Genomic DNA, 22,981 nt, shown 5'->3' on the forward strand with positions numbered 1-22,981 from the left:
ATTTGAACCTTCTATCTTTCTTTGTCAGTTTTAACTCCCTACTGAAGAGCTGCCATGTAAGAGGAATATTAGAGCAGCCACACAGTGGAAGAACCAGCCAGGCATCTCCCTAATCCAGCAAACACTAATGGTGGGCAACTGATATTTTATGTCCACTGATGTGATGAAGTACCAAGTATAAACATCACCTATGGTAAATCAAAGTTTTTTTTGGCAAGTTAAATTATCCCAGGTTACAGGAAATAAAAGAGCTGGAAGAAAAAGCAAAAGCAATCAGTCTTAACTTAAAGTGGGACATTATGCTGATCTGGCCTCTCCAATAACTTATCAAATAATTAACACTACTACTCATAATAAGGGGAATGTGCCAGATTAGAAGAGATTTAAAGAACATCACAACATCATCCTGGATGGGATGCTAGTTTTGGATAAACTAGCTATAAAGTCTTTTACAGATAAGTGGAAAAAACTGAATAGACACTGGGTGTGATCTTACCCTTATGCTCTCAATTTTTACAGTTGCATAATGAGGTAAACAGAAACACATACACATTTAAAAGGTAATGCAGAGATACTGTCCACAGAATGAAAACAGGAATCTGATAACAGATACTCATGAAGACTTATTTTAACTGTCCCACAAATGTTATTTCATAAAAGCATGTTAAAAATCACCAATATTCTAGAATCTCATTGGTACAATGACCTTTTCTTTCTTCTGTTTCTGAATTAATCTTTAATGATGAAACATATGACATACTGAAAAAAAGACAAATGGAAATCTCTCTCTTCATCAATTATGGGGTCGGGGGAGTGGTTGGGGACAGAAAGGGGAACCTTAGGAGATGATAATGTATCAATTCTTTATAAGAAACTTGATCTGGCATCCACTTTGCCAGTTAATTTTGATGCTAGGAAACACCCTTTACTCTGCATATGCTGAAGCTAAAGGCTTCTGCTGTGGATCCTAGTTAATAATTTAATCCAATATCATTGCTGCCATCAGCTCGGTAAATTTCAAAACATCTGCTATCACTGTGACTGGTTTAGTCAAGCCACAATATTCATGTGACAAATGTTGAACAAATGAAAGGCGAGGCAGACAGAAAACATGCCATGAAAAAAAGAAACCCAAATCAAAAGTCCAAAACACAAAGGGAGCCCTGCTGACACAGCATTCAAAGTTCAACCATGCCTGCAGGAATGGAAGGCTGTAAAGTTGCTCTAGTGCATGGCTGGGATCATCCAGAGACTGTCCTGAGATGCTAGAAATGAGGTCGGGCTAACGTGGAAGAGCTTTGTGAAAGGGATGGCACTGATGTTGGAATTATTGGTGAGTATGGAAACAGCACAGGCAAATCAAAAAAGGGAGATTTCATAGGCCCCTAGAAAGTTAGAGCTGAAGAAAGTCATAAGGAACATTTAAGACAATTTTACAAATAAGTGACCTGCAGTAATCACAGGGCCACCCAACATCTGTATTGATAACCCATCTTGTGGTCCAGTTTTCAATTCAATGTGCTACTTGCTGCCTTCAGTAAGGGCCAGTGAGGTGAGGGATCCCACTGTCCACACTCTTTCCACCTCTATGCCTTTGCACATGCTATTAATCTGCCTGGGATGCTTGATCCTCCACTTATCCACTTGGCATACCTCTATTCATTTTACAAGTTATAATTCAAATGTTAACCTTTCTTAAGAAGCATTCCTTGACAGACTGTCACTCTTTATTTCAAAAATATGTCACTTTATTTCAAGGATAACTTCCCCCAAAGTGAGCTATGTCTTTCTTGCAGAAAGAGAATAATTTCATTAACTGTAATCTCTTATACTTGAACCAGTTATTCTTTGTGACATGTTATACAGCCCTAATCCATCTACCCAAGTAGTACAAATTCATCTAATTCATTCTCAAAGGCTATACTAGGTATATAAAGGCTCATTTCAGGAGAGAAATAATGTATGTAAGTAGAGCTACATATTGATGAACTCAACTGTAAAGTTAACTCACTTGGCCTTTCCCAATTCAGTCATTCAAAACACATTTTCTGAATGCCTATAAAGGGTCTAGAACATCTTAGAGAATACTTTTCAATCACTTAGAAATTAAAATTTATTTCCTGTGCTATTTATACTTAACATAATCATACATTTACAATAACAGTAATTCAAACAATGAATTGAAATTTTATAAAGAAACTGATGCAACCTTTCTTCTAAAATCTTCAGGGAAGAAAATCTCATTGTGGAATGAAAAGCCAAAGTATAATATGATGATCCTAGAGATCTAATTTAAAAGGATTGTGATTAGCTAAGTGCTTTATACTCTGAGCTCCCTTGTATTTTTAAAATTGGATAATATTAAGAACCTGCTTGATTGATGGTGTGGTAAAACCTACAAAGAACCTATACTCGAAAGGAATTTTTTACATAGAAAAAAATGAGAGCAAAGGAAGACTTCCTAATAAAGACTACCAGGAGAAACTGACAAAATAAAGTAGAAGGTCGCCATCTACAGGGGACACCACGACACTCAAAGACACACTGGTGCATGAAAATGATTCCCCCAGCTGTCATTTACAGAAGACAACATGCTCTCATTCATGGTCACATCTCAAAAGAATATCCTTGTCTTCCTCCACCAGAGGAACACACATTCTATGATCCCTGTGCCCTTTTGAGCCTCAATTCGGACAACATTGACATCATCACCTTCAAAAAGATTTGTGAATATTCATAAACCACCTAGTGTCTGCAACCAAGCCCACATTAAGGAAGTACCCCTGAGTTATACAAAACATTTCTAAATCAATAAGGGGGCAGCTGTATTTAACTGAATAACAGGGCTAAGAAAAAAATCAACATCAATTTATAACCAAAAGGTAAAGCCTTACACAAAGGAATCCAAAAACTGTTTTCATTTGGACTGATGAAGTTCTGAAATCACTCTGTCCAAGAATACAAAATACAACCTAAAATGACTGAAGGCAAATCAGATTTATTACTGCCTAACTTCTTTCCAATTAATAATCAATAAGTATAAAGATTTACAGAAAAAGGATAGAGTTAATCACTTAGTGAGCCATGAAACAATCGCTGTGAACCTGTGTTCTGAAGATTAACTGGCTGTTCGGTTTTTCTTTTCTCTGTTTCCTGTGATTTCTAACATTGTTTCACATATGGGTAAGATGAATGCTACAATTACTCGGCTGGTGTGCTCAACTGCTTTTGTTAAGAGGACAGCTGGTTCATATGCAAAATGGTAATGAGACAAATTAGACCATTTTGGTTTGCTGATGAACCAACAGCAAGACTTATAGTTAAGTCTCCAGCTGTACTGGTTTTCTAATAATGGTAAAGGTTAATCTAAATGAGGATAATATTTCATTTGATTAGTGTTGGATCTTTTCAAAACATTTTTTTCATTGTCCTAAACTACAGAATACACGGCAGCAAAATTCTCCAAACAGCAAAATCACAGGTTCTTATGAAGCATGAGTGCTACAAGGGTTTTAGAATTATGGCAGAAGTGAGGCATAAGAGCAAAGAAGCTCAGCCTGACCTAAGATGATATTTGAATTCACCTAAAAAGTACAGAACTTCCATTAATGTCAGTTAGCCAAAGACTTTTTAAGTAAATAAAAACCTTCCTATAACCTCAATTTTTCATATTCGTTCACTGATTTTTCTTTTCAATTCATATTGAAAAGACCATTTTTAATAAGTAAACATCAAATAAAGGCAAGGGACAAGAACAAAAACACAATCATTGTATGGAGACATATTGTTTAGTATGTCTAGTACTAAACATTGGACCAATGTACCCTGGTATTTCTAAAGCAAGGATGTCACAATGTAGATTTCTGATTTGATGCCACAGAAGTACCTCCAGGCTTGTGGGTATTCCCTGTTACTAGAGGGCAATACAATTGGGCACAGATGGAAGGGAAGGAAGGTGCATTGATTGCAGATCCCACATAATTTGGCCCACACAGAATCTGAGAAAAAAAATCAACCAGGAAGAGAAACGATAATGCTAATTCTAGGTAATGGCACTGACTTTGTAAAAATGATACGCTTAGTTCCTCTTCATCAGCATCATGAAGGCTTGGAACAGAAAGCAGAAAAATAACAATGGAATTCTTCATATCTTAGCAAATAAAATCATATTTGGAAGGACTAAGATCAGCAAGCTTCCTTGTGTACCTAATAATATTTTTAACTTGCAGCCAAAACTGAAACTTGGCATTGTAAAGGCAGGTATGTAGATTTCATAATTTGGTCCAATGTTTGTTCTTTACTAAAGAAAAAAGGTGAGGTAGATAAAAAACCACTGAGAGAGAGACAGTGTGTGTGTGTGTGTGTGTGTGTGTGTATGTGTGTGTGAGAGTGTGTATGTGTGTGTGAGTGTGTTTTGAAGAAAGTAGGTCTATGGGGTCTCCCGCTGCTGCCCATGCTGGTCTCCAACTCCTGGGCTCAAGTGATCTGCCCACCACAGCCTCCCAAACTGCTGGGATTACAGGCATGAGCCACCACGCCCAGCCACTACAAGAATTTGACCGACAATGAAGACAATCGATGTCTTCCTGAACTAGTAAAAGAAAAGTAATAGGCCAGGCAAAGTGGCTCATGCCTGTAATAATAGCACTTTAGAAAGTCAAGGTGGGCAGATCACTTGAGCCCAGTAGTTCAAGACCAGCCTGGGCAACATGGCAAAAACCCGTCTCTACAAAAAATACAAAAATTAGCAGAGCACAGTGGCACACGCCTGCCTGTAATCCCAGCTGCTTGGGAGGCCAAGGTTGCAGTGAGCTGAGATTGTGCCACCGCACTCCAGCCTGGGCAACAGAGCGAGATCCTGTCTTGAAAAATAAGATATCTGAGGGAGAAAATAAGCAGGGTCTTCCAATGCCAAGTAGTTTTTCCAAACTTCTCTAAAATTGCATAGCAGCTCTCAGAAGAGTCAGATGGATCCACTTTTATCACCTCATCTGAAACACCTATCTCTTTGTGTGCTGCAATGCATATAATCATTATGTGATAAAACAAGTTTAAATAAAGCTGCCACAATCAATTCTCATTAGCAAACCATATTTAATTAAGTATACATTTAGGCTACTGACGGCAGTTTTAAAATACCTGCACTTTCCCATGCTTAATGTTTATGCACAATCATTTTTAATCAGACAAATTTAATTATCTTATTACAACTGCTTTCTGAAGAGAGATACTCACCAACTGCACCCCACAGGAAAGAGGAATCGGTCACAGACTCCAGACAATATATTACATTCATTATCAAAATAAATCCCAGAGCATCTCCGGAGAACTCATTCCGGCACAATGTCCCATGTTAAAATAGGATAAAATTCACTTCTTTGCTCAGTAACCTCTCTCTTCTTCTTCATTAATACAATTCTAACTGCTCGTCAACAGGATAACTCTATATTCTGAACTTTCTAGCTTTACTTGAATTGTTTTTAACACCCTCCGACACCAAAAAAAAAAAAAAAAAAAAAAAAAAAACCCAGCCTCTTCTTTCTGCAGCTGCTGAATGCCACAAATAGCTTCTTGTATAATTCAACTTAGAATGCACCCCAAACTAGATGTGTTCAATGGCAACGTGAATGCTTCATTCAGAGAGAAACAAAATGTGTAGAATGTCCTAAAAACATCACAGTGGCAAAGGAGATCATTAAGAAGTCTTGGGGCAGACGACCGCTTTCAGCCCTCGCCTGCAAATTCTTCTCAGGTCTATGCAAATGGCGAGAGAAAGGTTTCAGAAGATTCCCACAGTGATCAAAGGAGGAATCACTAATTCCCCTCAGCCTGCCCTGTCTAGATGGGATTTTCCCCAGTGTTACCTCCCTTCTCCACAACTAATGTGTTTTTTCCTCCTGCTTTCCTAATAAAATACACATACCCTCAATCTGTTCATGTTCTGCCATCAATTACCCAGACCTAAACTAACATGTTTATTTAAAATTCATACTCGATGTGCTATGTGTTCTACACACGGCAGACACCCCCTCTGATATTTCTGGAAGCTCCTGGAGGGCCAGAGCCAACTCCATGCCCTTCACTTTGCACAGTGCCAACCTCGGTGCCATGCAAAACCAGCTGTTGTGAAAATGGATACAATGGGACAACAGGTAACACTCATAGAAATGGGTTGGGAAGGAAAAGAGCCTGGAGAACTCTAAAGCATTCTTGTCCCATAGTGCCATAATTTTCTAACCTCTATAAAAATTTTCCTTAAGAAACGCCTTGCAAATACTAAACAAAAATGTCCACACATTTATGAATAAACCTAACATTTATCCATGAATATATGTAACTTTTTTTTTTTTTCTTTTTCCAGAGACAGGGTCTCACTCTGTCACCCAGGCTAGAGTGCAGATCCTAGTTCACCACAGTCTCCAACTCCTGGGCTCAAGCAATCCTCCTGCTTCGGCCTCCCAAGTAGCTGGGATAAGTAACTTTTTGAAAAGTTTCCCTGTGTGTTGAAATTGGATTTTATTTTCTTGAATACCAGATATTTTGGCAATCAAATGATTACAGGGGCTGGTGGGCAAAGGAAGAAGCAAGAGTTATCTTAGTTGCTGTGTAAAGAGACAGAGGGCCAGTGGGTTGGCATTTTACCCACTCTCTTCCCATTATCCTTCGGGTCTCAGATTAATTTGCCATTTCTTCATGGTCTGAAATGGACTCTATTTAGACCTCCTGTTGTTCACTTTCATTGAAACCTATACTTTTCTTCCATATCACTACTACTTGTTTTTGTGTAGTGATTTGTTCAGTGACTAATTTGTTCAGTCTCCCACTAAACACATGATCTGGACCATGATACAGAGGCCATGACTCACTGAACCTACAGCAACAAGGGGCCCAGTGCCAGGTTTGACACACTGTGGGCATGCAATTCATATTATTTTATTAAATGAATGAATTTAATACAGCAGGAAAAGAAATAGTTTACATTACCAACTCTAAAGACTTTATTCTTGGCCAGGCGTAGTGGCTCATGCCTGTAATCCCAGCACTTTGGGAGGCCAAGGCGGGCGGATCACCTGAGGTCAGGAGTTCGAGACCAGCCTGACCAACATGGTGAAACCCTGTCTCTACTAAAAATAACAAAAATTAGCCAGGCGTGGTGGTGAGCACCTGTAGTGCCAGGTACTCAGGAGGCTGAGGCAGGAGAATTGCTTGAACCCGGGAGGAGGGGGTTGCAGTCAGCCAAGATCACACCACTGTGCTCCAGCCTAAGTGACAGAGCAAGACTCCATCTCAAAACAAACAAACAAACAAACAAACAAAAACAACAACAACAAAACTTTATTCTTAGGATGTTAAAGAAAATACAGTAGTTCTCCCTTATCCACAAGGAATACACTCTAAGACTTCCAGTGGATGCCTAAAACCACAGATGGTACCAAACCCTACATGTGCTACATTTATTCCTACACATACATACCCACGATAAAGTTTCATTTATAAGTTAGGCACAGTAAGAGATTAACAATAATAAAACAGAACAATGACAACAGTATACTATAGTAAAAGTTATGTGGATGTGGTCTCCCTCTCTCTTTTTCTCTCTCTCAAAATATCTTATTGTGGCCAGGTATGGTGGCTCACTCCTGCAATCTCAGCACTTTAGGAGGCCGAGGCAGGTGGATGGCTTGAGCCTAGGAGTTCAAGACCAGCCAGGGGAACATAGGGAGACTCTATCTCTACAAAAAATAAAAAATACAAATCAGCCAGATGTGGTGGCTCACACCTGTGGTTCCAGCTACTCGGGAGGCTGAAGTGGGAGGATAGCTTGAGCCCAGAAGTTCGAGGCTGCAGTGAGCTGTGGTTGCACCACTGCATTCCAGCCTGGGCGACAATGCAAGACCCTGTCTCACACAACAACAACAACAAAAAAAATCTTATTGTACTGAATTCACCCTTCTTCCAAGGACGTGAGATAAAAAAAAAAAAATGTCGACACGATGAGATATCATGACAGATCTGTTAACTGTGACTGACGGGCAGACAGTGTCTACAGTGTGGATTAGCTGACCACATCCTGGGCAGGATGGGGCAGGAGGGTAAGAGAGTTCACCACACTTCTCAGAACAGCACACAATTCAAAACTTATGTATTATTATTTCTAAAATTTTCTACTTAATATTTTCAGATCTCAGTTGACCATGGGTAACCGAAACCACGAGAAGCAAAAACCGAGGCTAACGGGAGACCACTGTAAAATATCTGCAGCCACTCAGATCGGCAGGGAGCTTTTAACTGGAGACAAAAGTTCATTCACAGAAATCAGTTCATTCATCTTCAGCCTCATCTCATTCATTAAGGACTCAACACACTAAACAATACTCTAGGCACCGGAGACACCAAAACAAAGACAACCTTCTCTTATGAAGCCTTCTCTGACTTTTTAATCTTTCACATCCTCTCCCCAGGAGAGTGGATTTTTCACTTATTTATGGCTTATCTGGTCCATAATTGTGCTCATTTGTCTTCCCTGCTAGGAGCTGTGCTCCTGGAGGACAGGAACTGGGCCATATTGGCTTTGGAGATGCCAGTAAGTTAGTTGATCAAATGATGCAATAAAGAAATAAACTATCTATTTCTTGTCCATCAGGCATTCTGTTGGATGGAAGAAGACAGAATTCAATACAATGGGAATAACGTACATTTTAAATTAGGAAGTGCATAACTCTAATGGCTGGAAGTTAATAGTATCGGGGAAAACTTGACATAGCAGGTGACATGTGAGCTAGGCCCAGATGGGTAGGTAAAGGTTTGCTAGAGGAAAACGGATATGAAACACATTCCAACTCAACAAGAAGGCATAAAGAAGATAGTGAATCGTCTGGAGTTGGGAACACTGAGTGTGTGTGTCATGATGGTGCACGCTGTCTCTCACAGTCCCAGGCAAGCCACCTCCTTGTCCAGTGCACCACAATGAGAGGCTGGGAGTTGGAAACCACATTTCCCAGACTATTTGACACAGGGGCCTCAGCAGCCGGCCTAGCATTTGCAAAGCAGATGCACGTGGCTGATGACATAAGTCCTCATTTCCATGTTCCTGCTGCTTCGGCTGTTTCTGCTGCTAAGTCTGACTGTTGAGGTAACTGAAGTCTCAGTGTGCCATCCCTACTTTCATGGAGGTGGGAAGCAAGGCATGTGGTGATCATTTTGCTGGTAAGGTACACAGCTGAGGCAGTGTGGGCGTGGAGCCAAAACCTGGGTGCCAGCTTTCACTGCGGTAGAGATAACAGCTCTTTTGGCCAGCCGAGAGAGCCATGCCTGGGTGTTCAGCTTGGGCCTATTCCTAAAGGTTTTTACAATGATCATGTAGATATCATTCATATACTCTATTTTAAATCCCCGTCTGCTTACAATGTTGTCTGCAACTGAACCTGCCTGAGACCATCTGCTGGCCTGGTGGGATGACAAAGTGGGGTTTGTGGCAATGGCTGTGGGAGATATGGCTAGAAAAGTTAAGTCATCACTGGTGTCAAGCCAAAGACCTTAGAACTCCCAGGTAGCAATGGTTGAACATCGAAGTTGTTTTTTTGTTGTTGTTGTTTTTAATTTAGGAAAATAGGCAATTCGTGTTTTTGTTTGTTTGAGACAAGGTCTAGCTCTCTTGCCCAGGCTGGAGTGCAGTGGTGTGATCTTGGCTCATTGCAACCTCTACCTCCTGGGCTCAAGTCATCCTCCCACCTCAACCTCCCAGGTAGTTGGGACTACAAGTGCATGCCACCATGCCCGGCTAATCTTAGTATTTTTTTTAGAGACAGGGTTTCACCATGTTGCCCAGGCTGGTCTCAAACTCATGAGCTCAAGCAATCCTGTGCCTCAGCCTCCCAAAGTGCTGGGATTACAGGCGTGAGCCACTGCATCCGGGCAACATGAAAGTTTTCTGCAAAATAGTCTGTGTTTTAGAAAAACGTTAGAGACATAGAAAACTAAATTTAAAACATAGACAAAATGTTTAAATCCAAGGTGAACCATAATGTTGATGAGAAAGGGATGGAAGTAAACAGTCTATCTTCTGCACAATGATTTCCCCCGTGCCTGCTCTTTGACTGTATCATAACACTTTCTGCCTCTCTTAAGTGTGTTACCTAGTCCAAGACGACACCAACAGTCCAGGAGGTAGGATACTGTCACATTCTGACTCTACTTAGCCTCTGTTCTCACCAGACTCTCTGATTTCATGTTGTTGGAGAATTCTGGATGAATATTTCAGTTCCTGATTATTACCTGCCTTGTCAGACTCATTTTTTTCTACAAGTAGGGTTTGCAGAAACTGGATGGTCATGATTAAAGCCCATGAATGGAAAGTAACAATGACATAAAAATCTTTCCCTGTATTCATTTTTTAAATGCTGAGTTCTCCCCAATTTTAGTTATATACAGTTCTCAACTATTGCATAAATTCTGATAAAGAACATGTAAATCCTTTTCTTTAAGGAAAGAACATCAGATAACTGAAACAAGACAGCCAGTGCCTTGTTAAAGCAGATATGAAAGCAATGTCTGAGCACTTAGAGGCAAACAATAGAATCCAGTCTCATCATATTAATTAACCAAATCCTATTTATTAAGAGGTATTAAGGAGTTCTCATAATCTCCAGGAGGACCAGAGGATAAGTTTACCTGCTGCACAGCCAGGACTGTAACAGTGAAACACTGCTGCTGTTGCCACCTGCTGGTCATCACAGAGCATGCGCAAGTGTGGATGCCTACACTTCTGGAGCCACTGAAGCGGCTCCCAGAGCAGAAGGCCAGTGCTGCTGGGCTTGCCAGTAGATCCAGACAACCTACTCAGCTACTGCCTAACATCCCTCAGTTTGACATCCACGTTCAATGAGTGGGTCAGGGTGGCAGAGCCTAGCTCACATACCTGCACTGTAGCTGCAAGGGAGTCCGGGAAGCGAATGTTGTTAGTTCTGTGGCTGGTTAGGAGAGGAAGTCAGGTCAGATGGTGGGGAGGGGCAGTGGGGAGTGGCAGTGGGGAGTGGGACAGGACCGGAGTGAGAAGCTGCTGCAAGATTTCTGGACAAGTTCTTCAGTAAGAACAATTACTAATATAGGTTCCAAAGTCACCTGAGATTTGTGGTCTCTTATTTCAGTTTTGCTTCAAATCCAGAAATACAGTTATTTATTAATACATCTGAACTTCCTGAATCAGAAACTGGGAATGTCAGAGAACTCTTTGACTCAAATTGTATCAGTGGCCCACAAGAATTCACTCAGTAGCATTTAACAGTGTCACCTGCTAAGTCTATCATCTCAACACAGTCCAGGTTTGGTTTCTTTCCATGGACTCTTTCTGGAGAGCTTTAAAAAATTATAGCAGGTTTTTTTTTTTTTTTTTAAGAGATGCACAAATTCACATTATATAAGAAAAATAATAGAAGTGAAGGTAGAATGTCCACAGGAATGATTTTTTTTTTTTTTTTAGAAAAACCCAGAGTATTTCATGGGTTGTTGCAATCTCACTTCAGAAATTAAAAGAACAAGTTAAATTAACTCACTCCTCCAGCTAACCTATATAATTAAAGTTGGAAAAAAAAACAAAAACAAAACTAGAAATGTTTACGTTTGGCTTTAATTCTTCACTACATACTGTGTTCTAATGGGGAAGAAGGTAAGAAATCCAAGCACTGACATAGTAACTTCAATAGAACATTCTAGAATGCCACTGAAGGCCAGGCACAGTAGCTCACGCCTGTAATCCCAGCACTTTGGGAGGCCAAGGCGGGCAGATCGCCTGAGGTCAGGAGTTCAAGACCAGCCTGGCCAACGTGGTGAAACCCCGTCTCTACTAAAAATACAAAAATTAGCTGGGTGTGGTGGTGCATGCCTGTAATCCCAGCTACTCAGGAGGCTGAGGCAGGAGAATCACTTGAACCGGGGAGGTGGGGGATGCAGTGAGCCAAGATCGCACCACTGCGCTCCAGCCTGGGTGACAGAGCAAGACACTGTCTCAAAAATAAATAAATAAATAAATAAATATATATATATAAATAAAATGCCACTTTAGAATAAAACACTCCACAGCTAACCATCTAATGGGAAAAGATAACTTTTCTGAGCACCACTGCGTAAATAAGCCTCCTTTGAATGACAGAAAAAAAAAAGCCTTACCATGTATATAGTAACAACAACTTCAATAGTATTTTTTTCAAAGCATAATTTAGTAGTAGAAATTTAAAAGAAAGTGAATCTTCAAAAACAAAATCTACTCTGCCACCCAATTTTCCTTTTGATAAAGCAGTGACCTTAAAAAAAATGTGTTATCAAAAACAAATGGAATTTTTATGTCTCTCATAACTCAAAAATATTTATTTCTTCATAAACACCCAAATATTGTAATAAAAGCATTAAATATTAACATTCTTGTTTCTTTTTTTTAACCAGAGAAATATCTTGGATGAAGAAAGTAATTTGCTACCATCACAATACATGAATAATTTAATATGCAAGGCTGGAATGACATTTGCACAAGATTTTTTTCCCGTTGTCCATGATACATCAACACTGTTAGAAAATCAACAGGGGAGCAGGAAAATCTGGTGAACAATTTTTACAAACAAGCACAGTGTCTGCAGGTTGTCGTCTGGTGCTAGCTTCTTCTTGCACTTCAGAAAGGATACATCTTCACACATACCTAGGGGTCTCTAGCAAGGTAGCTGGAGAAAGATCTAGAACACTTACACGGGCAGTATTTCCCATTCCCTCCATTTCAGTACTCAGATACAGTTGATTGGCAACTCTTTGTTCCATATTTATATTACCGAAATACTCTTTGTTTTAAAAATACATATTTGAGAGCCATCCCTTAAAAAGTTGATAAAGATGAAGACTAGTTGATCAAAAATTTTCCTACCCCCTCTCAACCTTTTTCACGTTTTATACTTTCCCAGCTGCCTTCAATCCTTTCTGAAACAAGGGGAATACGGGGTTTTTCCCATAAACGTTGGCATTCAGTATACAATTCATTATTGCCCAAATCCAACTGTTGTATGTTAAGGTTAGTGACAAAGAATAATGACAATAATAACATAATAATGCAAAATAGATTGTTTTAAAAGAATAAAATATAAATCTACACAGTCTTGGCATATAAAATCATACCAAAATAAATATTAATAACCAATAAAATTTCGAAATTGGACACAGCTCTCCCAACACTGAGTGCCAGAATACACTGCCTAGTTTAATTCTTTTTTTTTTTTAGATGGAGTCCCACTCTATCGCCAGGCTGGAGTGCAGTGGTGCAATCTCAACTCACTGCAACCTCTGCCTCCCGGGTTCAAGCGATTCTCCTGCCTCTACCTCCCAAGTAGCTGGGACTACAGGCGTGTGCCACCATACCCAGCTAATTTTTGTATTTTTAGTAGAGATGGGGTTTCACCATGTTGGCCAGGCTGGTCTCGAACTCCTGACCTCAGGCAATCTGCCCGCCTCGGCCTCCCAAAGTGCTGAGATTACAGACGGGAGCCACTGCGCCCGGCAGTTTAATTCTTTTTACACTTGTATATAACCTTGACCAAGTTAATCTCCCTCTGCTGGTAAAAATGAGGATATTTCTCAAAAATATTTTCCAAGTATTTTACCACAGATACTGCCGATGACAGAGCCTGAAAGAACAACTGATTTCTACTTTTTGTGACAAACACATGGGCTTCAACCAGATCTCTTTGGCCACTGTGTGGAGAACAGATTGTGTATGGGCAAGTAAAAGTAGGAAGCTACTATCATCAACTAGGAAAGAAATATGGTAGCTTGAACCCCTGTTAGAAATGAGACAAATGGGTGGATTGGATATAATTTGGAGGCAGATCAGTGTGAAAGTTATCAGTATCAAAATGGAGCCACTAATGTCAAACCCAAAAAACTGAAGCCGAGAGACCATGAAGGCAGGGCCCTCATACAGGTATGCCTATAATGGGAACTATGTAAGGGACTCCTCAAAACCACAGTATTCCAGATAAACTTTCTGCACAAGTGCACACCTATCAGGTGTGATTGTCTCCACCAATTAGCTAATGCCAACATCTACAACAAATCCCTGTAACCAATAGTATTTGTTTCTAAATGGCTTAGGTGGACTTTTCCTTTTTGCCTTTAAAAGCCTCCCCCAGGCCAGGCGTGGTGGCTCACATCTGTAATTCCAGAAATTCGAGACCAGCCTGGGCAACATAGTGAGACCCCATCTCTACAAAAATAAAAATAAAAAAATTCACCAGGTGTAGTTGTGCATACCTGTGGTCGCAGCTACTTAAGAGGTTGAAGCGGGAAGACCCCTTGAGCCCAGAAGGTTGAGGCTGCAGTGTCCCATGTTCACACCACTGCCCTCCAGCCTGGGCAGCAAAGTGAGACACTGCCTCAAACAAAACAAAACGAAACAGCTATCCCCTGCCTCACCTGCCTGGAATATGCCTATGGTTTGCCATAGCATGAGTATTCTGGATTGCAATCCCCTGCTATTCCCAAATAAATTCTTTGCTTTGGAAGAGTTGGTCTCTGTCACACACTTTAGGTTGGCACTGGAAAGGATTAGATGTGGGACAGAAGAAAGAGGAATCAAAGAGGATTAGAGTTTTTTGCTGAAGGTGCCTGAGTGCAGGCTGGTGGTGCTATTTATTGGGGAGGAGAGCCCGGAGGAAAGAGTGGCTAGAAGATAATTAGATGGGCAAAGTGGAACATCTCATATGGGCATGGAGTCTGCGTCATAACAGAGGTCAGGGCAGGAGATTTAAAAAACTTTAAAATTAGCCTATAAAAAGATACTTAAAGCCACTTAAAGAGAACATCAAAGGAAAGAGGGCAGGAAGAGAAAAGAGGAAGACTCTTGGTCAGAAAGAAGAGGAGGCCCCTTGCAGGAGGCCCAGAAGTGCGGCCAACGACTTCAGGAAATCCAACAGAGGAAACTGTTTCAGCTCCCTAGAATACGCTAGTAAGTGCGGCAAAGTCAGAAAAGTGAGCATTGCATCTGGCCACGTGGAAACCGTGAACACCCTGGAGGAGAATCCTATAACACTGTGGAGCCAGAAATCCAGAGTCAGATGCACTGAAGAGGGGGTGAGAAAGCAGAAGATCAGATGCAGACTTTTTTATTATTAAATTTTGCTCTGAAGATAAATAGAAAACTGGATGGCCCCTGAAGGACATGTGAAGTCAAGAAAGTAACTTCAAAAATGGAAATCCATCACTGTAACTTTCTTGTTCAAAGAATGTTTGGAGCCTGGGCAACATAGCAAAACCCGTATCTACAAAAATATAAAATTTAGGCCAGGTGCGGTGGCTCACGCCTGTAATCCCAGCACTTTGGGAGGCCGAGGCGGATAGATCACCTAAGGTCAGGAGTTCAAGACCAGCCTGGCCAACATGGTGAAACCCCATTTCTACTAAGAATACAAAAATTAGTGAGCCGTGGTGGCAAGCACCTGTAATCCCTGTAATCGGGAGGCTGAGGCAGGAGAATCGCTTGAACCCGGGAGGCAGAGGTTGCAGTGAGCCGAGATCACGCCATTGCACTCCAGCCTGGGTGACAAGAGTGAAACTCCATCTCAAATAAAATAAAATAAAATAATTTACTCAGGTGTGGTGGCGCACATGTGGTTTCAGCTACTCAGGAGGCTGAGCTGGGAAGGTCGCTTGAGCTCAGGCAGCTGAGGCTGCAGTGAGCCGTGACTGTGCCACTGTACTCCAGACTGCTGACAGAGCAAGATCCTGTCTGGAAAAAAAGTTTACTTTCTCTTTGAGCCCTCTTAATTTGTTTCAGTCCATGGTGCATGGAAAATGAAAAGCCTTTTTAGATTTACATAACAAAACAAGATTTAACAATCTGGGTTAATGAATGACAATAATCTTCAGGCGGAAAGGCTAGGAATTATTTCCTGAATGAATGAGTTTCATTAATAAAATAAAAGGAAGGGTCTCCGTCCCCCCACCTCCACCCTTTCATGATCTCTCTGTATAACATTCTGTAGTCTACCATCAACTAACTGGCTTGGTGCAGATTCCAGAACATTCCTGGGAGGAATTACTCATTTGGGCAGAATATACCCACTAAGGTCCTTAGGGGAAGTCAGGCCAATAAAGTTTTGCGGCACACCAAGTATTTTCTGTATTTATGAGAAAAAAAATTAATGGTGGGGCAGGGGAATGGTGGGGACAGAAAGGGAGCCAGAGAAGGCAGTGAATTAAAGAGAGTTTCTAAATTTTGTTTTTATTTTATTATGTTTTAGAAATAGGGTCTCACTCTGTCATCTAGGCTGCAGTGTAGTGGTGAGATCATAGCTCACTGTAGCCTCGAACTCCTGGGCTCAAGTGATCCTCCTGCTTCAGCCTTCCAAGTAGCTGGGACTACAAGTGCGAGCCACCACCCAGCTAACTCTTTAAACTTTTTGTCGAGACAGGGTCTCACTATGTTGCCCAGGCTGGTCTCAAACTCCTGGACTCAAGCCATCTTCCCGCTTTGGCCTCCCAAAGTGCTGGGATTACAGGCATGAGCCACCACACCCAGCCTAGAAATGTTTTAAAGAGGAAAAAAAAAAAAAAAAACCAGAGCTAAAAGCTCCAGGAATAGAAGACAGGAGACTGAGACAGGGGAATTCTTGGTTGGTTTTACTGACATGAAATCATCATGAATCTGAAGTACTGAAGAAGATGAGTCATTTGGGATGTGACATCTCCTTTGAATGGGAAAGCCCAAATCCTATGCTATAGGTCCATGCTGTAGGTCTAGCCGGCGGCCAAATGGCAAGATTGCTTGTGTCATAAACGCATAGAATAGTCTTTAGGGAAGCAAAATAAGAATAATAGCAAGAAGTTAATAGTGCTTTCACCAGGCTGGGAATTTTATGTGAATGATCTCATTGAACTCACATTACAGACCTGAGATGTGTGAGCTGTGATTATGCCCATTTTTGGAGTCGAGGAAATGAAGACTAAGTAGGAAGCTAAGTAATTTCCAAAGGCCTTAAGCTTGCCAAGTGGTGGGGTGGGAATTCAAGCCAGGTCTGGGACCCTGAAGGTTCCCTCCTATTTACCTCTGAAGAATGAGCACTTACCTGAGTAAATCAAGAAGCAAGCCCCACACAGGCTCACACAAGACAGGGGTACTGAAAGCTAAAATTAAGCCTGGTGTTAAGCAGACTTTTCAGTGGGTACAGAAAAGAGCACAAATTATGTATGCAGCTCAACAAATTGCCACAAAGTGAATGCCCATGTAACCAGCACCCAGATCAAGATAGAGATCGTTACCAGCTGTCAAGACCTCTTGTTCATGCCCTCCTTGCAGCCACTAGCCCCATCCCCACATATAAAGATTACCCTAATAAAATCACCATATATTAGTTTCGCCTGCTTTTGAACTTTATATGGTTGGAATCACACTCTTCTGTGTTTGTGAGATTCACCTATGTGGTCGTGTGTAGCAGTAATATGTTTATTCTTATTGGTACGTTAAAAGAATTACTTATCTATTGTATTATTAATGGACATTTCGTGTTTTTTTTCCAGTTTGGGGCTTTTAGGAATAGTGCACTATGAACATTCTCATGCATGTCATTTGGTAAACATTATCTCGTTATGGTGGGTATAATCCCAGAAGGGGAATTTGCTGGGTCAGAGTGTGTGCATAGTCAGCTTCAGGAGATATTGCCAACAAGTTTCCCAAATAGGAAACACTAGTAGAGTGATTTAAAGGTTTTCTTCCCTAGCAAACGCGCACACAAAAAAATATTGAAGGATCTCATAAAACGTTATCAGAAACCCATTCTTAAACAACAGAAATAAATTAAAAAAAATACTTAAAAATCATCTGAATGACGGGAGCCCTGCTTGCCAAAGGTTCGTGTAATAAAAGCTAAAGAAAAATTTGGCTGAAAGGATCTTGAAAGGGTACGTGTAAGTGGCAAATGGGCGGCTACGGACTATGATGGAGACAGAGCAGCTTTGGCCCACTGTGGACATTTCTAGTCCTCACCTTGCCATGTGAGTCCTGGAAGCTTAATGTCTCTGGGCGTTGGATTTTTCACCTCTGTAATGATAGGGTCCCACTAGTTGAGCTCTAAGTTCGATTCTGGGTGCAATATTATGTCATACAGACAAAAAAGATAATGTTTCGGCCCTATCAAAAACAGGAAGGGGCTGAGCACGGTGGCTTACGCTTATAATCCCAGCACTTTGGGAAGCCAAAGTGTACACACTGCTTGAGCCCGGGAGTTGGAGACCAGCCTGTGCAACATAGCAACTCTCTCTCTCTCTACAAAAAAATTAAAAAGTAGCCAGGTGTGGTGGTGCACACCTGTAGTCCCAGCTACTCAGGGTAGCTGAGTGGGGAAGATCACCAGAGCCCAGGAAGTCCAGGATGTAGCGAGCTGAAATCATTCCACTACATTCCAGCCTGAACAACAAAGTGAGACCTTGTCTCAAAAAAAAAAAAAAAAGGGAAAGATGCAGTCCTATATGCTCACTCTTTATAATGTATCCAAAGCTAGAATATATAAAATTAGGACGTACTTTGTTGCCAAATAAAAAACAAAATAAAAATGAAGGTTAGCTGGGTTGATACAATGAGAGTACATAGGGGAGTTTTAATGACAACTTAAGTGTTAGAGAAATACTTTGGGATCTGATAAGGAAGGCTTTTAGAAAAAAGAATGATTTGAAAATATCTGACCTGGCCAGGTGCAGTGGCTCACACCTGTAATCCCAGCACTTTGGGAGGCCAAGGTGGGCGGATCACCTGAGGTCAGGAGTTCGAGACCAGCCTGGCCAACACGGTGAAAACCCATCTCTACTAAAAATACAAAAATTAGCTGTGGTGGGAGGAGCCTGTAATCTCAGCTACTCTGGAGGCTGAGGCATGAGAATCGCTTGAACGAGGAGGTTGCAGTGAGCCGAGATCATCCCACCGCACTCTATCCTGAGCAACAGAGTGAGACTCTGTCTCAAAAAAAAAAAAAAAAAAAAAAAGAAAGAAAGAAAAGATTTGGGCAAAAATAAAATAAAAAGAATAGAATTTTAAACATGCCCTTGAGTTCCCAGATCATAATGTTAAAACATTCTATTTTGTAGCCAGGTGCAATGGCTCACACCTGTAATCCCAGCACTTTGGGAGGCTGAGGTGGATGGATCACTTGAGCTTAGGAGTTCGGGACCAGCCTGGGCAACATGGCAAACCTCTGTCTCTAAAATATACAAAAATTAGCCAAGCCTGGTGGTGCTCACCTGTAGTCCCAACTACTGGGAAGGCTGAGGTGAGAGGATCACTTGAGCCTGGGAAGTCAAGGCTGCAGTGAGCCAAGACTGCACCACTGCACTCCAGCCTGGCTGATAGAGTGAGTCCTGTCTGGAAAAACCAACAAAACTTCCTATTTTACCACACACAGTGCCCACTCTTCTCCCTTTTTATATTGTACTTGCCACTTCCCTGCCCTCTCTACTTTTACCCAGAACACCTGTAAATATATGCAACAAACTCCAGTGGGTTTGTCATTTTTCTCCTATTTTTATGATAAGCTTTTTCAATGTTTCTTTATACTTTACCTTGACTTGGGTGCTTAATTTTTATTCTTTTTTATTTTAAAAATATATGAGCTTACTAATTTCCCTCTGCATATAGTTTTGGCCACATCCCATGAGTTTTGAAATGTAACTTTATATCATTTATTTCTTAAAAAATCTGCTTTTAAAATTTAGATATCCTCTTTTCTTTGTGTTTTTAACCACTATACTAATGAATTTCAAAATCAGCTGATACATGGTCTGAAATTGAACAGAATCCATCTTGATAGTATCGATAAAGTTCGTCATTCATGGTAGTTTTGGAAATTCCACCAGCATTTATCCTGCTTCTTTGGGCTTAAAGATACACTTCAGAACGGCACTCCACCCTGTCATGTGTCTAACATTAGCGTCTTTGTCTTTGCTTTGAGGCGTTTAAACAAGAAAGCAAACTGAGCCAGCTGTGTAGGCAGCACACAAATCTGAGCTGTCGCTCTTCAGTCTCCTCCTCCTCTTTATCCTATTGACATAAGAGGTCAAGACCAGCGCTGGCAGGCTGCACTGGATTTTGTGCAGATAAGGATTTTTTTCATGGTTACATATTTGGGAAACTAAGGTTAAGTACAGAAGGGAAAAAAAAAACACTATGAAACACCAAAATCATACAGACATTTAGAGGATCGTTCTGAGTTTGCTCACAAACGGCAGTCTGGGAATCTAAAAGAAGGAGGGCAAAAGTGCTGCCTGCCCCAAAAAATTTTTTAAAAAGTTTCTGTTCTTTTTTTAATCTGAAGTGACAAAAGAGTAATAAGGCTTATGAGGCTTGCAGCACCATGAAAACAAATCCCCTCATTTGCATCCGTGAATAGCAGCTGAATTTATAGCTCAAGATAAATGGCAAGTCAGAGAGCAGCCGGATTACCAGTGTCCAGGCATTTGTTGAAAGCATTTACATATGAACAGTGGAAAGAAGTGGGTACATACTACGCCCCTTACCAATCCACTTAGCAGACTGAAAACCCAAAGTGAAAAGATCCTCTTTGAGGCTCTAGCGTGACAAATACCAGTTAGATTTTCAGAGGCTATGTAGCACTGAACACACACACATGACAGAAAGAAAAATAGTAGTTAACAGTTCCTGGGTCTAGCCAGGTTCCAGGCAAGCTTTGCATGCATTGCCCCACTTAAAGTTCATGAAGCTCTTATGAGTTAGGGAATTACCATCTGTGTAGTCGAGATGAAAGAGCTGGGACCTTGGGAAGTTAAGTGACTTGCCACATACTTCTACTGGCTAAGCCAAAGTCATTAGTGATTAGAAAGCCTCAAACAAGAGCCTGTGAACGAATGCCAGACTTTTCTTTTTATTTGTGCTTCTTACATTCCTCCTCTGAGCTAAGCGGGCCATATTCCATTCCATATTTTGTAGTGTACTGGAAACTGGTAAATTATACATATAAAACTCAGGATGATTGTGGAGAGAAAGCAAGTTATTTGACATAATTATAAAGCTGTATAAGTAAATATAATTCCAGATGATTACATGATAAGCCTAAAATACCAAGATTTTATTTCTTGTATTACTTCTTAAGATATACTCCTAATACTCAGAGAATAGCCAGAGTAACAGAGAAGCAAAGGAGAGCTGCAGAACAGAGTGAAAGAGCCAGAGGTATCCATTCAGAAGGAAGGGATGAGGTCATCTCTAGAAGAGAAAAAAAATCAAGGCAGATATGAGTTGACAACTGTGCCAAGTTCTGGAGTCCAGGAAGAAAGGAAGTGGAGAGTGACAATTTACCTGCCAACCTAACCTGCCTTTTAAATTTTCATTCTTTGGCTAGTCATTCAAGAAGTTATCTATAATTCTTGTTAATTGATGTTTTGAGAGGGATAAACGTATAATTCATGATTTGTTCTCTAGACAAATGTAGGCAGTAACCACTTAACTTCTACAAAGGTGAGGGATTAAACAGGATTATCAACTGTTAATTTCTAACCGCTATTAATTATCATCCTATACAGACAAAACTGTTCTCTATTTTGATACCAAGTCAACTGTTTTAATATTTAATATGGATGGATTCACCACACTGGCAAAACACAGACCAGACTTAAGTCTTTGTCTATCCTGTACATTACAACTAAAATGAATGGTTTTTGGAATTGCAGTAAGAGAATACAGTATTTCCGGAACGAAGTCAAAATCAAATCCTCTCTTCTCATTAACAAGATTAGTATGTTTCCAGTGTTTGAGGTTCAAGGGAGCCTTTGACAAACAGCATGGCCCTCATAAAGGTGACATTAGAAAAACAGTTCTGAAAAGAAGTAAACATCTCAAATGTCCTATTTTTTACAAAACACTTGGAAAAATTGAGAATGAGCCTTTGATATTCTACTACCCAAAACAATCTTCATTCCTTGAATTTATTATTGTTAACCTCTCCTGCACAAAGTCAGCATATAATAGCATAAGATTCCCTTGATTGATGTCTCACTGGGGCCTTTAGAAGTCTGAGACACACTCCGGAGCTTGCATTGGGTCAACTATGATGTTCCAGGGGTCAAGGAAAGATCTCTTGCATCAGCCAGAAATAAAGACTCCCTTGCAGGTGTCAGAAAGGTCATTCAATTTTGGTGTTTGTCAGACATCGTCCAATATTAAGGTCTACTGGAAATCAAATCTTTCTAATAGAAAGGTTCCCAAAGCAAGACACTCCTGTCCCTCAACTCCATTTTTTGTTTTGTTTTAATGATGTAGTAGTTTTCTACAGCCTTTCTAAAGGCTCATTCTCAATGTTGCCTTGGATGAGAGCCATGTCACGTGCTATTATAACAACTTACCATGAATTTAGCACCTGCAGATAATACCCATTTATTATCTCACAGTTCTGCAGGTTAGCAGTCCAGCAGACTTGGCTGGGGGCCTTCCTTAGGGTCTCACAAGACCTGAACTTAAGTGTCGGCCAGCTGGGCTTTTATCTGAAGGCTGTGCAGAAGAATCAGCTTCCAACCCCATTGTTGGCAGAATTCAGTTCCTTCTCAGTCTCCTATTGCTCCCTCTATCTTCAAGCCAGCAACAGCGCACTGACTCCTCACTCACAAAATCTCTCAACTTCCACTCTGCCATCAACCAGAGACAGCTCTGCTTTTCAGTGCTCCTGTGATTACATTAGGCCCACTTGGATAATCCAGGCTAATCTCCCTTTGGTAAGGTCATTGATTAGTAACTATAATGCCATCTGAAAAGTCCCTTTTTGCCATGTAGTGTAACATACTGACAGGCATGGCAGGAATAAAAGTCACAGGGGTAAAAATTTTTGCCTATCATATTCAGTAGACTGGAGTTGTTTTCCATTATTTGAATTATTTAATTTCAGAATACTCAAACAGACCGTTTTGCCTTAATAATCAATTATAGATTACAATGGTCTGAATGTTTGTCTCC

General features: G+C 40.7%; 1 protein-coding gene across 7 annotated transcripts in view; it reads right to left on the bottom strand.

The window, feature by feature from the left end:
- The window catches only part of NHSL1 (NHS like 1), a 359,178-nt gene that overhangs the window by 85,048 nt on the left and 251,149 nt on the right, over positions 1 to 22,981 (bottom strand). The window lies entirely within an intron of this gene.

Source organism: Hylobates moloch, unplaced genomic scaffold (assembly GCF_009828535.3).
Source record: "Hylobates moloch isolate HMO894 unplaced genomic scaffold, HMol_V3 SCAFFOLD_2, whole genome shotgun sequence".
Classification (NCBI taxonomy): Eukaryota; Metazoa; Chordata; class Mammalia; order Primates; family Hylobatidae; genus Hylobates; species Hylobates moloch.